This window comes from Bombus affinis, chromosome 15 (assembly GCF_024516045.1).
Source record: "Bombus affinis isolate iyBomAffi1 chromosome 15, iyBomAffi1.2, whole genome shotgun sequence".
NCBI classification, from domain to species: domain Eukaryota; kingdom Metazoa; phylum Arthropoda; class Insecta; order Hymenoptera; family Apidae; genus Bombus; species Bombus affinis.
Window position 1 is genome coordinate 126,689 of NC_066358.1, and position 16,622 is coordinate 143,310.

At 38.7% G+C, this 16,622-nt stretch overlaps 1 long non-coding RNA gene across 1 annotated transcript; it reads left to right on the forward strand.

The window, feature by feature from the left end:
* Window positions 1–10,795: 10,795 nt before the first annotated feature.
* Window positions 10,796–16,316, forward strand: LOC126924791 (uncharacterized). Its single transcript, XR_007713696.1, has 2 exons — window positions 10,796–11,068; window positions 14,871–16,316. It is a non-coding gene; the product is annotated as an uncharacterized LOC126924791 (long non-coding RNA).
* Window positions 16,317–16,622: the final 306 nt, after the last annotated feature.

Genomic DNA, 16,622 nt, shown 5'->3' on the forward strand with positions numbered 1-16,622 from the left:
TGTTATTACGGGGAAGTGGTCGGAAGAGAGTTCAGTCGAGAAGTTGATTTGGACGTATCTGGGAGAGATATTTTTGGTTATGAAGAAGACGAGTAAATCGGGGATTTTGTTAGTGTCAGTGGGCCAGTATGTGGGTTCATATGTGGTGTGGTAGTTGAGATTGTTGGTGGTTATGCTTTGCAGGAGGTTTTTGCCTCTTGCTGTGACAAGTCTGCTGCCCCATTGGATATGTTTGGCGTTATAGTCTCCTCCAGCTATGAATCTGTTGCCTAGGGTGTCAAATAGGCTGTCGAAGTTCTCTTTTGCAATCGAGTGTCTGGGAGGGCACTATACTGCTAGGGTGGTGATTGTACCATGGCGGTCTTCTATTGCTACGCTTGTGGCTTGAAGGTAGTCTTTCTGGAATGATGGAAGCTCGTAGTGCTTAATGCTGGATTTGATGATAATTCCGGTGCCGTCGTGTGCCTTTCCACTGGGGTGTTGTGTGTAGTAGAAGTTGTAGCCGTGTATTTTGAGGTAGCTTTTGTCGGTGAAGTGGGATTCGGATTTGAGCAATACATCGATTTGCTGTTGTTTTAAGAATAGTTCTAGTTCAAATTTGTTCTGAGCTAGACCGTTGGCGTTCCACAGAGCTATTCGCATTGGTATTATTTTGCATCTGTGCGTATGAGTTTGTCCATGAAGAGTGTGAGAGGTGACAGCAAGTTGTTAATTTGCTCAGATTGCTTCTCGATAAGTTTTTCGAGTCTGGTGAAGTTGTCTGTGTTTTGTAGGGTGGGAGCACTATTTTCTGTGTGTTCACTGTGGGTTTTCGAGTTGTTTACGTTTCCTTGTGTTGCCTGCGCATAGGATATTGATGGTGTGCTGAGTTTTTGGGGTCTTGGTTCCTGTATGGTAATCTCCTTGGTTCTTCGCTTTGGATACTTGATATTATGTAGCGTTTTATAGGCTGAGCATCCTTTGTTGTTCGCAGGATGCTCTCCTTGACAGTGGATGCACTTCGCGGGGGTTTCAGGGGATTTAGTGCATTGGTCAGTGGGGTGATTACCTGCACATTTTACGCACCGGAAGTTATGATTGCAGTATTTCTGCGTGTGGCCGCACCTTTGGCACGTTTTGCATTGTACTATTTCTTTCTTTACAAGGGGTGGCTCGAACTTAACTATTGAGTTCATCAGCCGATTGACGTTGTAGATTTCTTTGTTATTTCTTTTTTGTTTTAAATCTACGAAGAATGGCGATAGGTGATTTTTTGTGACTCTATGTCTAATGTTGTTGATGTTGGTTACCTCGTGGCCAAGAGTTTGGAGTTCGAACTTTAGTTCGTCTAGGCCGACTAAATGGTGAATATTGCGTAGCACCACACGAAAAGGTCTTGCTTGCTTGAGCTGATATGTGTGGTATTTTGCATTCAAAGTTTTTAGCAACTTAGTTAACTTTCCATACGCGTCTGGGTGGGTCGGCAGAATTTTCACGTGATTGTTGTTAATTTTTAAGTTGTAGTCCTCTTTGCTGATATTCAATGGTCCTTATCATTGTCTGAATGTCGATTACGTCGTCAATGAATATTGGCGTGGGAGGGGGAATTCTTTGGGTATGGTGATTATTTACCGTTTCGGTTGTATTCATGGAGTCTTCCGTAGACTCCAGTATTGAGAATCTATTGAAGGTGGTCACCTGGCTGGCTGGTGGTTTAGTGTGACTCTTGTTTACATTTGTCTTGGTTGGTTCCAGCTTGCGTTTTTTCGTGTTATGGTTGTTTACCAGGATAGATGTGTTGCCCCCTTGCCACGGGGGAGGAAAAACGGCGGTGTTATAATTTAGCTCCGGAGAGCCTGTTGGGAATGATAGAGCCATCATCGAGCTAGTTAATTCAGTGTGAAAGAACTAGCCGAGAGACTGTTAACCCTTAGCTAGGTTAGTTGGATTCGCTTTCGACAGATGGGCGTCACGTGGAGTTTTGTGAACTTCACAGAGCATTGGACACACGTCCGCACGTTTCGGCACTCACCAGCACGTGAAAATTCTGCCGACCCACCCAGACGCCTATAGAAAGTTAACTAAGCTGCTAAAAACGTTAAACGCTAAATTCCACACTTATCAGCTCAAACAAGAAAGACCTTTTCGTGTGGTGCTACGCAACATCCACCACTCAGTTGACCTAGATGAACTAAAGTGCGAACTTCAAAATCTTGGCCATGAGGTAACAAACATAAGCAACATTAATCATAGAATCTCAAAAAACCCACTATCACTATTCTTCATAGATTTAAAACAAAAAGGGAACAACAAAGAAATCTACAACGTCAACCGGCTGATGAACTCCATAGTTAAGTTCGAACCACCTCTCGTAAAGAAAGAAATAGTACAATGTAAAAGGTGCCAAAGGTACGGCCACACGCAGAAATACTGCAACCATAACTTCCGGTACGTAAAATGTGCAGGTAATCACCCCAATGACCAATGCACTAAATCCCCTGAAACCCCCGCGAAGTGCATCCACTGTCAAGGAGAACATCCTGCGAGCAACAAAGGATGCTCAGCCTATAAAACGCTACATAATATCAAGTATCCAAAGCGAAGAACCAAGGAGATTACCATACAGGAACCAAGACCCCAAAAACTCAGCACACCATCAATATCCTATGCGCAGGCAACACAAGGAAACGTAAACAACTCGAAAACCCACAGTGTACACACGGAAAATAGAATTCCCACCCCACAAAATACAGACAACTTCAACAGACTCGAAAAACTTATCGAGCAGCAAACTGAGCAAATTAACAACTTGCTGTCACCACTCACACTCTTCATGGACAAATTCATACGCACAGAAGTAAAATAAAACCAATGCGAATAGCTCTGTGGAACGTCAACGGTCTAGCTCAGCACAAATTTGAACTAGAACTATTCTTAAAACAACAGCAAATCGATGTGATGCTTATATCCGAAACCCACTTCATCGACAAAAGCTACCTCAAAATACACGGCTACAACTTCTACCACACCCAACACCCCAGCGGAAAGGCTCACGGCGGCACCGGAATCATAATCAAGTCAAACATCAAGCACTACGAACTACAACCATTCCAGAAAGACTACCTCCAAGCAACAAACGTAGCAATAGAAGACTGTCATGGTACAATCACCACTTCAGCTGTATACTGCCCTCCCAGACACTCCATGGCCAAAGAAGACTTTGACAGCTTCCTGGACACCCTGGGCAATAGATTCATAGCTCGAGGAGACTACAACGCCAAACACACCCAATGGGGCAGCAGACTGGTTACAGTAAGAGGCAAAAACCTCCTCAACAGCATAATAACCAACAACCTCAACTAGCTTACCACATGCGAACCCACACACTGGCCCACCGACACAAACAAAATACCCGATCTCCTTGATTTCCTCATAACTAAAAATATCTCGTCAAGACACGTCCAAATCAATTCCTCGACTGATCTCTCCTCTGATCGTTCCCCCGTGATAACAGTCAGTTCAACTATCATCGAGAATACACCTAATGGCTCCATTCACAACCGACACACCAACTGGCAGCTCTTTAGAGAAGTCTTTACACACACAACTTCAGCCTCAACTTCACTAAAAACCAATGAAGAAATCGAAGCAGCCACGGAATACTTAAACACGAGCATAATAAACGCTATCCGCTTCTCCACACCGGCAAAAACGTCCATCAGCAATCACGAATTCCCCCAGTACATACTAAAAAAAATAGCTGAAAAACGTAGACTAAGAAGGATATGGCAGACCCATAGCACACCGGAGGACAAACGCAAACCAAACAACGCAACTAGAAAACTATCCAAAACCATAAAAAACTACAATAATGACCGTTTTCACAAATATCTCGCCAGCTTGTCCCCCACAGCCGACTCCAACTACTCACTATGGAAGGCCTCCAGGAAACTCACGCCCCACCCCCCACAAATAATACCTCCAATCCGCCGTCCGCAGGGTGGATGGGCGCGTAGCCCTATAGAAAAAGCCAACCTATTTGCCAAACACATGACTGAATTTTTCAAACCCTATTCCTCCATAGCCGCAGCGGACGTTACCGAATACCTGCACACTCCCTTCCAAATGTTCCCTCCTATTGAACCCTTCACTTCCGCAGAGATCATAGAAGCAATCAGTCGCCTAAACCCCAAGAAAGCAGCAGGTCACGACCTAATAGGAAATAAAGCAATTAAGGAACTTCCCGTAAATAGGGATTGCACTCATCGCATCAATCTTTAACGCTATCCTCCGCCTTCAACATTTTCCGAAGGCTTGAAAAATCTCACTGATCACCCTCATCCCCAAACCCGGTAAACCAATATATGAAACCAGCTCCTATCGCCCAATCAGTCTTTTACCTACCCTGTCTAAACTATTCGAGAGGATGCTCACGAATCGTCTCCTTCCACTCCTAGAAGAATTGAAAACACTCCCAGATCACCAATTCGGCTTCCGAAAACAACACTCAACAGTAGAGCAAATCCACATGATCAGCCCAACCCCTGAAAAGAAAAAATACTGCTCAGCGGTATTCCTAGACATCCAACAGGCATTCGATAAAGTATGACATGAAGGGCTACTCTACAAGCTTAAAAAAATCCTATCCCACCCATACTACTCCATCTTAAAATCCTACCTAACCAACAGACAATTCATAGTTAAATGCCTAGACGCCACTTCCGCAACATTCCCAATAGAATCCGGCATACCACAAGGTAGTGTCCTCGGACCCCTACTGTTCTCCATCTACACTCCCGACTTACCCATATCAAACGAGGTAACAGTAGCAACATTTGCCGACGACACAGCACTATTAGCTACCCACGCTGACCCGACAATTGTCTCATCCACTCTCCAGCCAAGTCTCGACTCCATGGAAAAGTGGTTCCAAAAATGGGGCTTCAAAATAAACGAAAGAAATCCTCTCATGTAACCTTCACGCTCCGAAAACAAACCTGCCCCCAGGTCACCATTAACAACACAATAATCCCAAGCAAGGGCTCCGTAAGATACCTGGGCATGACCCTGGACAGGAGGCTAACTTGGAAAAAACATATCTCAGGAAAAACAAAGCAATTAAAGGAAAAACTAAGAAAATTCTATTGGCTCACGGGCCGACGCTCCAAACTAAACATACAGAACAAAATAACCCTCTACGAGGCCGTAATAAAACCTGTCTGAACCTACGGAATCCAACTATGGGGAACAGCAAGTAATTCCAACATTGAAATACTCCCACGCTTCCAATCAAAAACGCTGAGATCTCTATTAAATGCACCCTGGTATGTTACCAACGAAACAATCCACCTTGACCTCAAGATACCTACAGTCAAAGATGAAATACACAAGTTCAGAAGCAGATATAACACAAGAGTCAACAACCACCACAACCCACTAGTCACCCAACTACTGGACACGACGGACCAGATCCGCAGACTAAAAAGAAAATACCCACTAGATTAAACCCTTAGTCCTACTAGAATCAACAATATAAAGCTATTATAATCCATGTCATTGTATCACGCCAAATTAAGTTACTGAAAATTCTCAACGAGAATTGATTGTAAATATTCTAATAAATAAAAAAAAAAAAAGTAGTGGTTTGTGGATCCTCCTCCGTATGACTTTTGAGGTTGCTGTTGTTGATAATGTGTGGTGTGAATGTGTTGCAGAGGTGGTTGGAGAATTCTTCAGCTTGTTCTTCGTTGCTTCTTGCCCATGTGTTATCTGCTTTTCTGATTGCCGGGACGGGTATTATTGGCTTCCTTATTTTTTTCGTGACTTTCCATAGTGAATAGTTGGTGTTCTCGTGTGTGGAGAGTGTCCCTATGAACTTTGCGAATTCGTTATCGTTGTGCTCCTTTATTTTGTTTTTTATTTCCTTTGCAAGTTTGTTTAAGTGTTTTTTGTTTTCTCGGGTTCTGTATTTTTGCCATTTTGCTTTTGCTTTTCTTTTTTCTTTGATTTTGTCGAGTATTTCTTGCGGGATTGTTATTGTTTGTCTGCTGGTTGGTTCGGGAGTAGTGGTTGTCCTTGCTGCTTCCTGAATAGTTGCTGTCAATGTTGCTACTGCCTGTTCTATGTGTTCAGGAGTTTTTAACGGGATGTTGCAGTTTATTTTGTTTTCTATTATTTCTTTGAAGGTTTGCCATCTGGTGGTTTTGTTGCATAGTGTTTCTGGTTTGCTATAGTGAATTGGTTTGTTTCTGTATTCAATTATTATGGGTGTATGATCGGAGCTGAGCTCGAGGTTGGGTGTTATTTTTAGTTTATTTGTGTTTAGTCCCCTTGTAACTGCAAAGTCCAGAAGATCTGGTTTTTTGTTCAGGTCAGTCGGCCAATGTGTCGGTGTTCCTGTGGATAATATATTGAGGTTATTATTTCTTATGTATTTTTCCAGTGTTCTACCTCGAGGTGTAATGTTTCTTGACCCCCAAAGCGTGTGCTTTGAGTTGTAGTCTCCCGCTGCGATGTACTTGTCCCCTAGGTCCTGGAAGTATTCTTCCCACATTTGTGTTGTTATTTTGTGTCGCGGAGGCACATATACTGCTGACAACTGGAAGTAGTTGCTGCTAGTTTGAACTGTAACAGTGGTTGCTTGTAAATATTCTTTGTTAACTTGGCTGTGTAGATAATGTTTGATATCGTTTCTGACTATCACTGCTGTCCCTCCGTGAGCTTTTCCTGAGGGGTGTTTGGTATCATATATGGTGTAGTATGGTATTTTCAAGTAGCTTTTTGTAGTGAAGTGTGTTTCTGAGACAAGTAGTATGTCTATATTATTATTGTATATAAATGTTTTAGTTTCGAGGGCCCGTTGTTGGAGGCCGTTTGAGTTCCAGGCTGCTATTTTTAGAGTGTCCGTTTTTATTTTTTGCTTAGCACGTTTGTAATTAGTTGTAGCATGACTGTGATTTGTTGAGTTTGCTGTTTTAGTACTGCATTTTGTTCGCTTATCATTCTGGTTAGCATTTCGGTGTTCTTTATGGATTGTTTGAGTAGTTCTTTGATTTCTGCAGTGTCATTGTTACTATTGCTGTGGTATTGGTTGTGTGTATGTGTTGATTGGCTGGTTATTTGAGCATAGCTTAGACCACCAATGGTGTTGGTGCTGATAGGTTTGGTGTTTGTTGCTTGCTCTGTACTTGGAATTATTTCAGGATTTGTGCTGTCCTGTTGGGCTTGTGTGTTAGTGATTGTTCTGCTTCGTAGGGGCGGGAACAGTTTACGTTGTAATTGTTTTCTTACTTCACATCCTTTATAGCTGGCTGGGTGGTTTCCGTTACAGTTGTAGCATTTAACCTCCTCAATTTTTCCCGTGGATGGGCAGTGTGTCGTGAGATGATTTTTTGCGCATTTGACGCATGCCGGGGTTCTATTACAATAGTTTTTGGTGTGTCCGTATTGTTGGCATCTTATGCATTGTGGGATTTCTTTTTTATGTCTGGGTGGCTCCACTTTTACTATTGTGTTTAGTAATTTTTCTATATCGTATATTTCCTTATTGTTGTTTTTAGGTTCTAGTTCAACTAGGAATAGCGGTAGTGGTTGTTTGGTATCGTATTTGTTTATGTTATTTATTGACCTTACTTGGTGTCCGATTTTTGCCAGTTCTTCACTTATTTTTCCAGTATTTGTTTTTGGGTGTAGTCCCCTGATTACTGCTTTGTAGCTTTTGTCTGTTTTGAGCTGAAAAGTGTGATATGCTGCATTTTTTTCCTTTAGTGATCTTGTAATTTTTCTGAATGTTTCTGGGGTGTTGGTTTGTACTTTAACCTGGTCTATTTTTATCTGTTTGATGATGTAGTTGTCTTTCCCTGCGATGTTGTTTAGCAGTTCGATGAGGGGGTCAATTATTTTTGCGTCTACGTATATTGGTGGTGGTTTGGGTGTACGGTTTGTCGGACTTTCAGTTGGGTCCGTTGCTGCCTCTTCTGGCAGTGCGCTGAATGGATTGTGCAGTTTGATATCTTGTAGCCATTGTTTTTTTTTCATATGTATCAATTTTCCTCGCGCTTGCGGGCGGGGTTACCTTCCGTTTTTTGCTGGAGGTTGCCACCGTCCAGCTTTCTTCCTGGTGTATTGGTATGTTTTGCTCTTCGTCGGATTGTGTTGTTTCCATAATATCATCATTTTTCTCTACATATGTAGAGTCTGTAGCTTTATTTATGAAAAATGTTTCACCGGAGTTAATTATTTTTATTGGTGGAATCTGCATGATTCCACGTTTTGTCTATTTTTGGCTTTAACTTTGTCCCTATCTCTTCTCTCTTGCCGCACTTTCACTGGAGCACTGTTTCGCACGTCCGTTTAGGTCGCCTGCCCAGGCGGAACTGCTAAAAACTTTGAATGCAAAATAGCACACATATCAGCTCAAGCAAGAAAGACCTTTTCGTGTGGTGCTACGCAATATCCACCACTCAGTCGATCTAGACGAACTAAAGTTCGAAATTCTAAAGCTTGGCCACGAAGTAACCAACATCAGCAACATAAGACATAGAATCACAAAAAATCCACTATCGCTATTTTTCATAGATATAAAACAAAAAAAGAAAAGAAAGTAACAAAGAAATCTACAACGTCAACCGGCTGATGAAATCTATATTTAAGATCGAACCACCTCTTGTAAAGAAAGAGATAATACAATGCAAAAGGTGTCAAAGTACGGGAAATCCACTCATGTAACCTTCACGCGGCGAAAACAAACCTGCCCCCGGTCTCCATTAACAATATAACAGTTCCTAACAAGGACACAGTCAGATACCTGGGCATGACTCTGGACAGGAGATTAACCTGGAAACAACATATCGTAGACAAATACAAACAACTCAGGGACAAACTCAAGAAGTTTTATTGGCTCATTGGCTCCAGTCGCTCCAACCTAAGCACGCAGAATAAAATTACGCTCTATAAGACCGTAATAAAACCTGTTTGGACCTACGGAATCCAACTGTGGGGAACAGCAAGTAACTCCAACATTGAAATACTCCAACGCTTCCAATCGAAAACGCTAAGATCCCTATTAAATGCACCCTGGTATGTTACCAACGAAACAATCCACCGTGACCTCAAGATACCTACAGTCAAAGATGAAGTGCACAAGTCCAGAAGCAGATATAACACAAGAGTCAACAACCACCACAACCCATTCGTCACCCAACTGGACTGATCCGCCGGAACTGATCATGAGACTAAAAAGAAAATACCCTCCACCTTAGATTCTACTATAAAACCAACAATATAAAACTATTATGAGCCATGTCATTGTATCACGCCAAATGAAGTTACTGAAAATTCTCAACGAGAATTGATTGTAAATATTCTAATAAATAAAAAAAAAAAAAAAATAGACAAATAGTCTTTGTCCCAACTACGGGAGGATAAGAGAAATCTGTCCTTCCACGAACGACGCTTCCCGCTAGCAACTTTCCCCCAAGGGCGGCTAGCATCCTTCTCTAACTACCAACATGGTAATTGACCAATTAACAGTAACGTCAATTTCCCTCACCCTTCGAACGAAGACTTTTCTCTGCGAATCCGATGATCTTGTGCCCTTAGACACACCCATCATAGTTTTCCTCGACAGCGTCACCGTGACGGAGAAGGACTCTCTTGTACGATCTCATCAACGATTGAAGTAACGTAGTAATTGCTCCATGCATTAACATTGAGTACAACTTAGACGCTAAAGAAGAGTAAAGTTCGTCTGATCTCGTTGACCGCGGATTCGTTATTGAGCCTAGGATCATTGTCATTAGCTTCTCTAGTATCTAATTATCGCGATTACTTGTCGAATTCTATCATAATCATATTTGCGCTAGTAAATATCTCCTCCATTGCATAATGATAACGTCTAATGCAAATGGAGATTCGTTTCACGCCCTTAACCCACGCCGTCAACCCGACATATATATATATATGTATAATACCGCTACATCAGCTGTCTTTTTTATTTTAAAATATTCTAAAATAACTTTTTATGTCTAATAGCCTTCAATGTCTATCCATTAGACATAATTCATTTCTAATAATTTGAAGGTCCACGTCATTGAATCCAATCACGTTCACAGACCACTGTCCCAGGTATGAGTCGCGTGTTCTTGACTCACACGTTGACATTTTCATGAATGTTTTTTCTAGAAGTACTTAATACATAATTTTTTTAATTGCATATCTTGCATTCAGTATTTACTTTGTTCGTCTTCCTTGCTGCAATTCTCCAATCCATGTCACTATTTCGATGATCCATGTAGCATCCGGTATAATGTTTTCTTGCACCTCTTGTATTATGTTACATCCTAGAATGCAACCTGAAATCCTCGAGCTTCCGATCCGAGTAAGCGCCTACTCGAACGGTTGGATAGCGTCGTAAAGAAAGTATTTTCGATGGGAGAGATAGAATTGTAGAAAATGAGCGCAAAAGATTAAATTAATATACAAGTCCACTCATAAAACAAGACAAAACGTTAACGAACAATAAGTTAGACGGAATGAAATAATTTTTGTGTTTAGTGTTTATGACAGTGGAGGACCGTCAAGAGCTTTTTGAATATGGAGTGCGTGTGGATTTCCTTTATTACAAAATAGATGAGAGAGCCGCACGCAACTACACGCACGTACGCATCACGTACGCTTTTTCAATAAGAAGCGAAACCTAATCTCGAAAGCCGGCGAGCCGAAGGAAGCGCCGCGCGTCGGCTAGAAAGGTCTGTAATCGATCACCAATCGAAGAGCCGAACGAACTTACATGTGGAAGACACGGCCTCCGATCGCGAGAAGAAGGTAGAGCGATCATCTTGAAGACAGAACGTGTCTGACCGTCTTGGCACGAGGTGCAAAACGATTTGCGACAGCGATTTTCTTTTAGTCTTTCTGGCTATGTTTTTTTGTAATTAAAGTAGATTTTTGTTTTCACCCTCATTGAGGATCGGATATTGCGTTATTATGCGGAGTGATTATTTCCGGACAGGATGCGAACATGGAACCACGTGTGTGGTGGAGTAAATTTGGCTTTCTTGGCTTCTTCTTGAGGCTTTGCTGGGTGTGAGTAAGTAAATTATGTAAATTATGTTTGTAATTTGTGTTTGTAATTTATGTTTATGTTTGTAATTGTAATTTCCTGTGAATCTGATAAGTTAATTAAACATGTTATTTCGCGGAACTCTTTCTAATTTTCGATTAAAGTCAATAGTTTGCATTTCTCTTTGATTCCTTGGTGATTTACGAACTTTATATTACGACGTTTACTTTCTTCTTTTCTTTTTTTTTTTGTTATGTTTGTTATTCAAACTGAGCTCGAAAGTCAATTTTCTTACACTTTCACACAAATTTGATCTGGTTGGCTAGTCGGATCAATAAAAAAAGTCGAAAGAGTGAGAAATCCGGACGTCTGCAAATTTTTTTGAAAATTTATTTACAGCGTTTTGATTTGTTGATCATATTTCACCACACACACTTAAATAAGGCACACCGTATTGCGATGGACGTGAACGATGTCCATCGTGAAAGTCGACCAAGCTCGCCAAGAATACTCCGTCGCTGAATTTCTTGTGCGATTGGATTGCCTTCTTTTCTAAAATTGGCCCACCAAGAACTGTTCCTCTTCGTGGTTTCTAGACGAGCCATATCCACAACGCATTAATTATTTTTTTTACGCTAAAGTCATGGAGCTCTAAATCTCTCCGGTTTCTCCGCCGGTCATTCGATGTACTCTTCCTGATATACAAATCATTACATATCAGATTTGCATGTTGACCATTATCCAAACATTCCAATGCTTTTAATTTTATCACAAATAATTAACATATTTCTCCTACGCTTACTACACGACATTTAGTGTATTTATCATTTCACACTAAGATATTAAATATATAAGCAGACAGAATTGCAGAAGTAACGTTTGGAATTCTTTTGAGGTCACTTTGCGGCTGAATGCTTGATAGGACTGATTAACTGATAAATGATGAGGTTGCTGTGCAACGATTGCCGATTCTTTTGTCGAAATTCGCACCGTAGTAAGGAAAGAAACATAACCTATTTCCTCTACAGGGTCGATCAGACATCGAGCTATTTGACGGTCAAGCTGAGCGTTCAACGTTGTGCAAGTCGCACCGCTCTTTTGATGTATAGCGTACAACTAATTTTATGTTGCAAAATGTATGATAAATAATTACTACAAATTGATCATTGAACAAGAAAGATCTTAAAGTGAATAATAAATAATATTTCAATAACATCTTTATTAGAATTTCTAAATAAACACATATTTTATATTATTAACGTCTTGATAAAATTTGCAAAAATTTAGGCATTATTATACATAATGCAAAATACATTTTCATTTCACCACAGTCTACAGGAAATCAAGTTTCCATCTATTTTTAGTCTTTTATTTTTATTGTTCATTATTTGCGTATAGATTCGTCTTTGTGACAATATTTTCCCAATATATATTATCAAATATTATATTAAAAGTCTAATTCTTTTCTGTCTTCACCTAACTGAATTAAAGTTGTCACTTTTATGCCAGGAATTTCCGTATAGTTCCAGATTGTTGGTTCATTAATTTCTTCTTTCTAAATCCTTCTAAATTCTAAATTCTAATAGCTCTGATTGTTGATGATTACTGTGATCTTCATCTTCGGTATCATCTTCATTAACCAGTCCCTTAAAACGTTTTGGTAAAGGAATTAAAATATCACTATTGTCACTTTATTTAAAATATTTATCAAATCACTTTTTGCGATGTTAGCAGAACTTTCACTGTCTTCAACAACGCTTAATATTCTTCTTGAAGACATTTTTAAGGATATCTTTCTAATATTTTTCAAGAAAATATATCTACGTTTCATGCTAGTGTTCATTATGTTTGGCCCGAAGGACGTACCATGTTTCTCGCGCGTGTTGTTTATGTTTGACCCGAAGGACGTATCATGTTTATCGCACGTGTTTATAATTGATCGAAGAACGTACTACGTTTCATGCTCGTGTTCTTTATATTTGGCCCGAAGGACGTACCATGTTTCTCGCGCGTATTGTTTATGTTTGAGCCGAAGGACGTACCATGTTTATCGCACGTGTTTATAATTGATCGAAGAACGTACTACGTTTCATGCTCGTGTTCTTTATGTTTGGCCCGAAGGACGTACCACAAGTCTAACTCGAGGTTGTAGGTTAAAGGGATAATGTCACTAGTGTACATGGAGCAGTGATGTATAGTTCAGTTTTTCCCTGGCCGTGCTCAACGTTAGGGAGAATCGTTGATGTGCGTGCTCACGGACGTGTGTTTAATTCTGGATAAGAAATGTGTGGATTTTCACGCTGACTGCATATATCTTTCTTCGTTTTCATTTGATGTGGCTAACAAGTGTCTGATTAATTCTTCCTGAAATTGTAAAATTGACTTCGTTTTATTTAGGTGCAGTTATATTCTCAGCAGCATATTATCTATTTATATCATTATTATCAAAATTGTTATATAAATATATATTATTATCAAAATTGCTATGTTATTTCCCTGCCTAGCAATACATTCACAGGACTTTCTCTTTCCATTTGTTGTTATTGTGGGTATGTTTCTTATTTTTGTGTATTGTGCCATTCGCACTTTCTACCTTTTAAATATTCTGCTGGTGGAATACTTGTGTAATAATTGTCTGTTATAATGATCTTTCTTTAATTTGATAACGACTCGCATAATTTTGCTATCGTGGTACCCGGTTTGCCAAATCAAAAACAGTATTGTCCTGGCTACTGTGAATTTTGTATGACCAAATATATTCTTTTGCCGTACACAGCTTTTTTTGTGGTATCGAAAAAATAATCTGCTACAGAAAGGAATTATGGATTTATCAACAACCATTACTGCTCCTGAATTATATATTTTTCCGCAATTAACAATAATCACATCAATTAGGTGTTGAATTTTATATGTATGGTCATTGTTCGATGCAGAATTATTAACGAAAATATAGATTTTCTAGAAAAATACCTAGGAAATAGAAAATTTATTATATGCCATTTCTATATTGTGTATAAATGAACGATAATATAATGAATCTGTTTTCCACTGGAATTCCAAAGTAGGAAAATTGAATATTTCAGTCAGTGATAGCACACTAAGAAATGTCATTTCGTTTGTATTTCTATCCATTCACCTACTCATTCGAGATTGACAGTGGGATAGAATATTTTCTTTAGCTTCATTTCCATAAGTATTGTGCAACATCAACTCTAAGACCGTGTATCAATTATAGGCGAAAAAATTGAAAACATATCTGTTTTTTAATCGGAAGGTGTAAACTGAAATGTCAAATCTTCACACCCTAAAAATTTTCCTCTTGATAATGCTGTAACAGTTTCTGATCATAACATGTCTTTTTCAATTTCTCTTTATATTACAGAGATAAATTCATGATACTTTTGTCACTTTTGTCACTTGTGGAACCACCACCGTCCGATGTTAAGATTCTAATCTGATTCTAGTTCGATATTAAAATGCTTCAATATCTTTGTCGTTCACATCCTTAACGAAATAAGGATAAAATGTCCACGCACTGTATGAAAAAAATATCTTTATACTATTAAAATCTAGGAAAAACAGAGTTCACAAAACTATAATGCATTACATAGACAGTACAATAACTATAACTGTATAACTATAACTATTATATAACTATTCTCTACAAATGAAGACAATTATGTAATATCTATATACACAAAAAGTTTTCTAAAATTAGATAAATAAACCATTAAACTTGATTTTTCAAAGAATATATTTTGTATGACAAAATTGATTGTTTCAAGACTAAATGCTATGGAAAAGGAATAACGACCTGGTTTGTTTGTAGAGATCTAACTGCGAAGAAGATAACACTTTTCACGGCACGCGAGAAGTGCATCACTTTCTTGGACGTATGAGGGCAGAGTACATTTTTTAAAACTATTATGAAATTAGATATATTTGTTGACCACATCAGTTGAAAAATATTGACTGCCACTACTTTTTAATTTATTATTTAAATAATTTACGAGAATTTGACCATTGTTAGTTATGGTCGATTGCATGAATTTTAATTCTTTTAACATCTCGCCGAGCATAAGCATGTTCGCTGCCTACAAAAAGAATTATTTCTTATAAAATGGCAATTAACAGCAAAGAACTATTTAATTTATATCAAGTATAGGAATGTTACTAATGCCTAGAAGTAATTAATAGAAGTAATTAATCATAAAAAAACGAGTACCCTGAAGGTTAAGATGTTCTGAAATATGAACCATAATCTGAACCACTAAGTTGAAATAAATCTGTGGTTTTATACTTACTTTCAATCATTGAATTTATATTATTATGAATATGAAAGTTTTTTTATAACAATCAAATAATCAATGAACACTCTTTAATGTTACACTATGCGTTTTGCAATAAACGAACAAGTAACATGAAACAATAATGTGTCGCATCATTCGTCTTTCTAATTTATTTCATTGTTGATTAACTAGTACCAAAGATCATTCTGCATTTCAGTAAGATGTATAGTATGCATATTGTACATAGATGAAACATACACTACTGTTTATATCTTTTTATGCTCAATTTTGGATTTTTTCCTCCTCGTTGTATGATCTAGATCACTGTGCAACGACGCTGCGTTAATTATTGCTCGATGAAGACGAATAAAATTTGAGGATAAAAATCATATTTTGAATTTTAATTTTAACAAATCATTGTATTTCGAGCATTCTTTTTATAGGTATTTAATGAAGTTATGAGATTTAAAAAATATTTTCACAGTTAAGAAAACAATTAAAGTAAATGCATTATTAATAGTAGAAGAAAATGACGTTATTACACCTCACTATCAAATTACTTTATTAATAACGCAATTTCTTCTTTTCTCTATTCTGAATCTTCAGCAGTTGTCGTCATATCAGTTACAGCTTCAGTCAGCAGGTCTTCGTCGCTAGAAGCGTGCAAATTGCCTTCTAAGTTATATTGTCCAAAGCTACTGATTATCCCTTCTTGGACAACGAAATAACATTCAATGTTTATATTCCTCTTTCCGGCTTAGAAAATGTAGCTTTTCTATTGAGGAAAATTTGAGATGATTTAAGGTGTAAGTGCCCAAGGAATACTCTCGATGTTTAACAAAAAGAGTTTATTTAACAATTAACAGTCAACAATCAACGATCAACAATTAACAATTACGCTTCTTGAATGTGTTTGCTTCACTGTTACGCTAGACCCTTCGCACTTCGCAGTTCGGAACGCAATAAATCTTTTGTTCAAACTCAAACGAATTCTTTACTTTGTTGCCCCTTGATATCCCCACTACGCACGCGTTTGTTAGATATTCGCGACCGTTGCCGCGTATGCATTCTTCTGAATATTCAGCGAAAAAACCGTAGGGATATCGATGGTACATTAGGCATGTCGGCCTCACGCTTTAAAGGTATAGCGCTTTGTGTCGCGAAGCCGTCGGAAATTTCTGTCGTCGAGTGCCGTCACAAATTCTTGTTTGTATCGAGCCGTCATGATTTTTGAATCCGTTTAGAAAAACGAGTTAGGAAAGTAAGGTAGAAAAATTTAACGAATGTCCAGC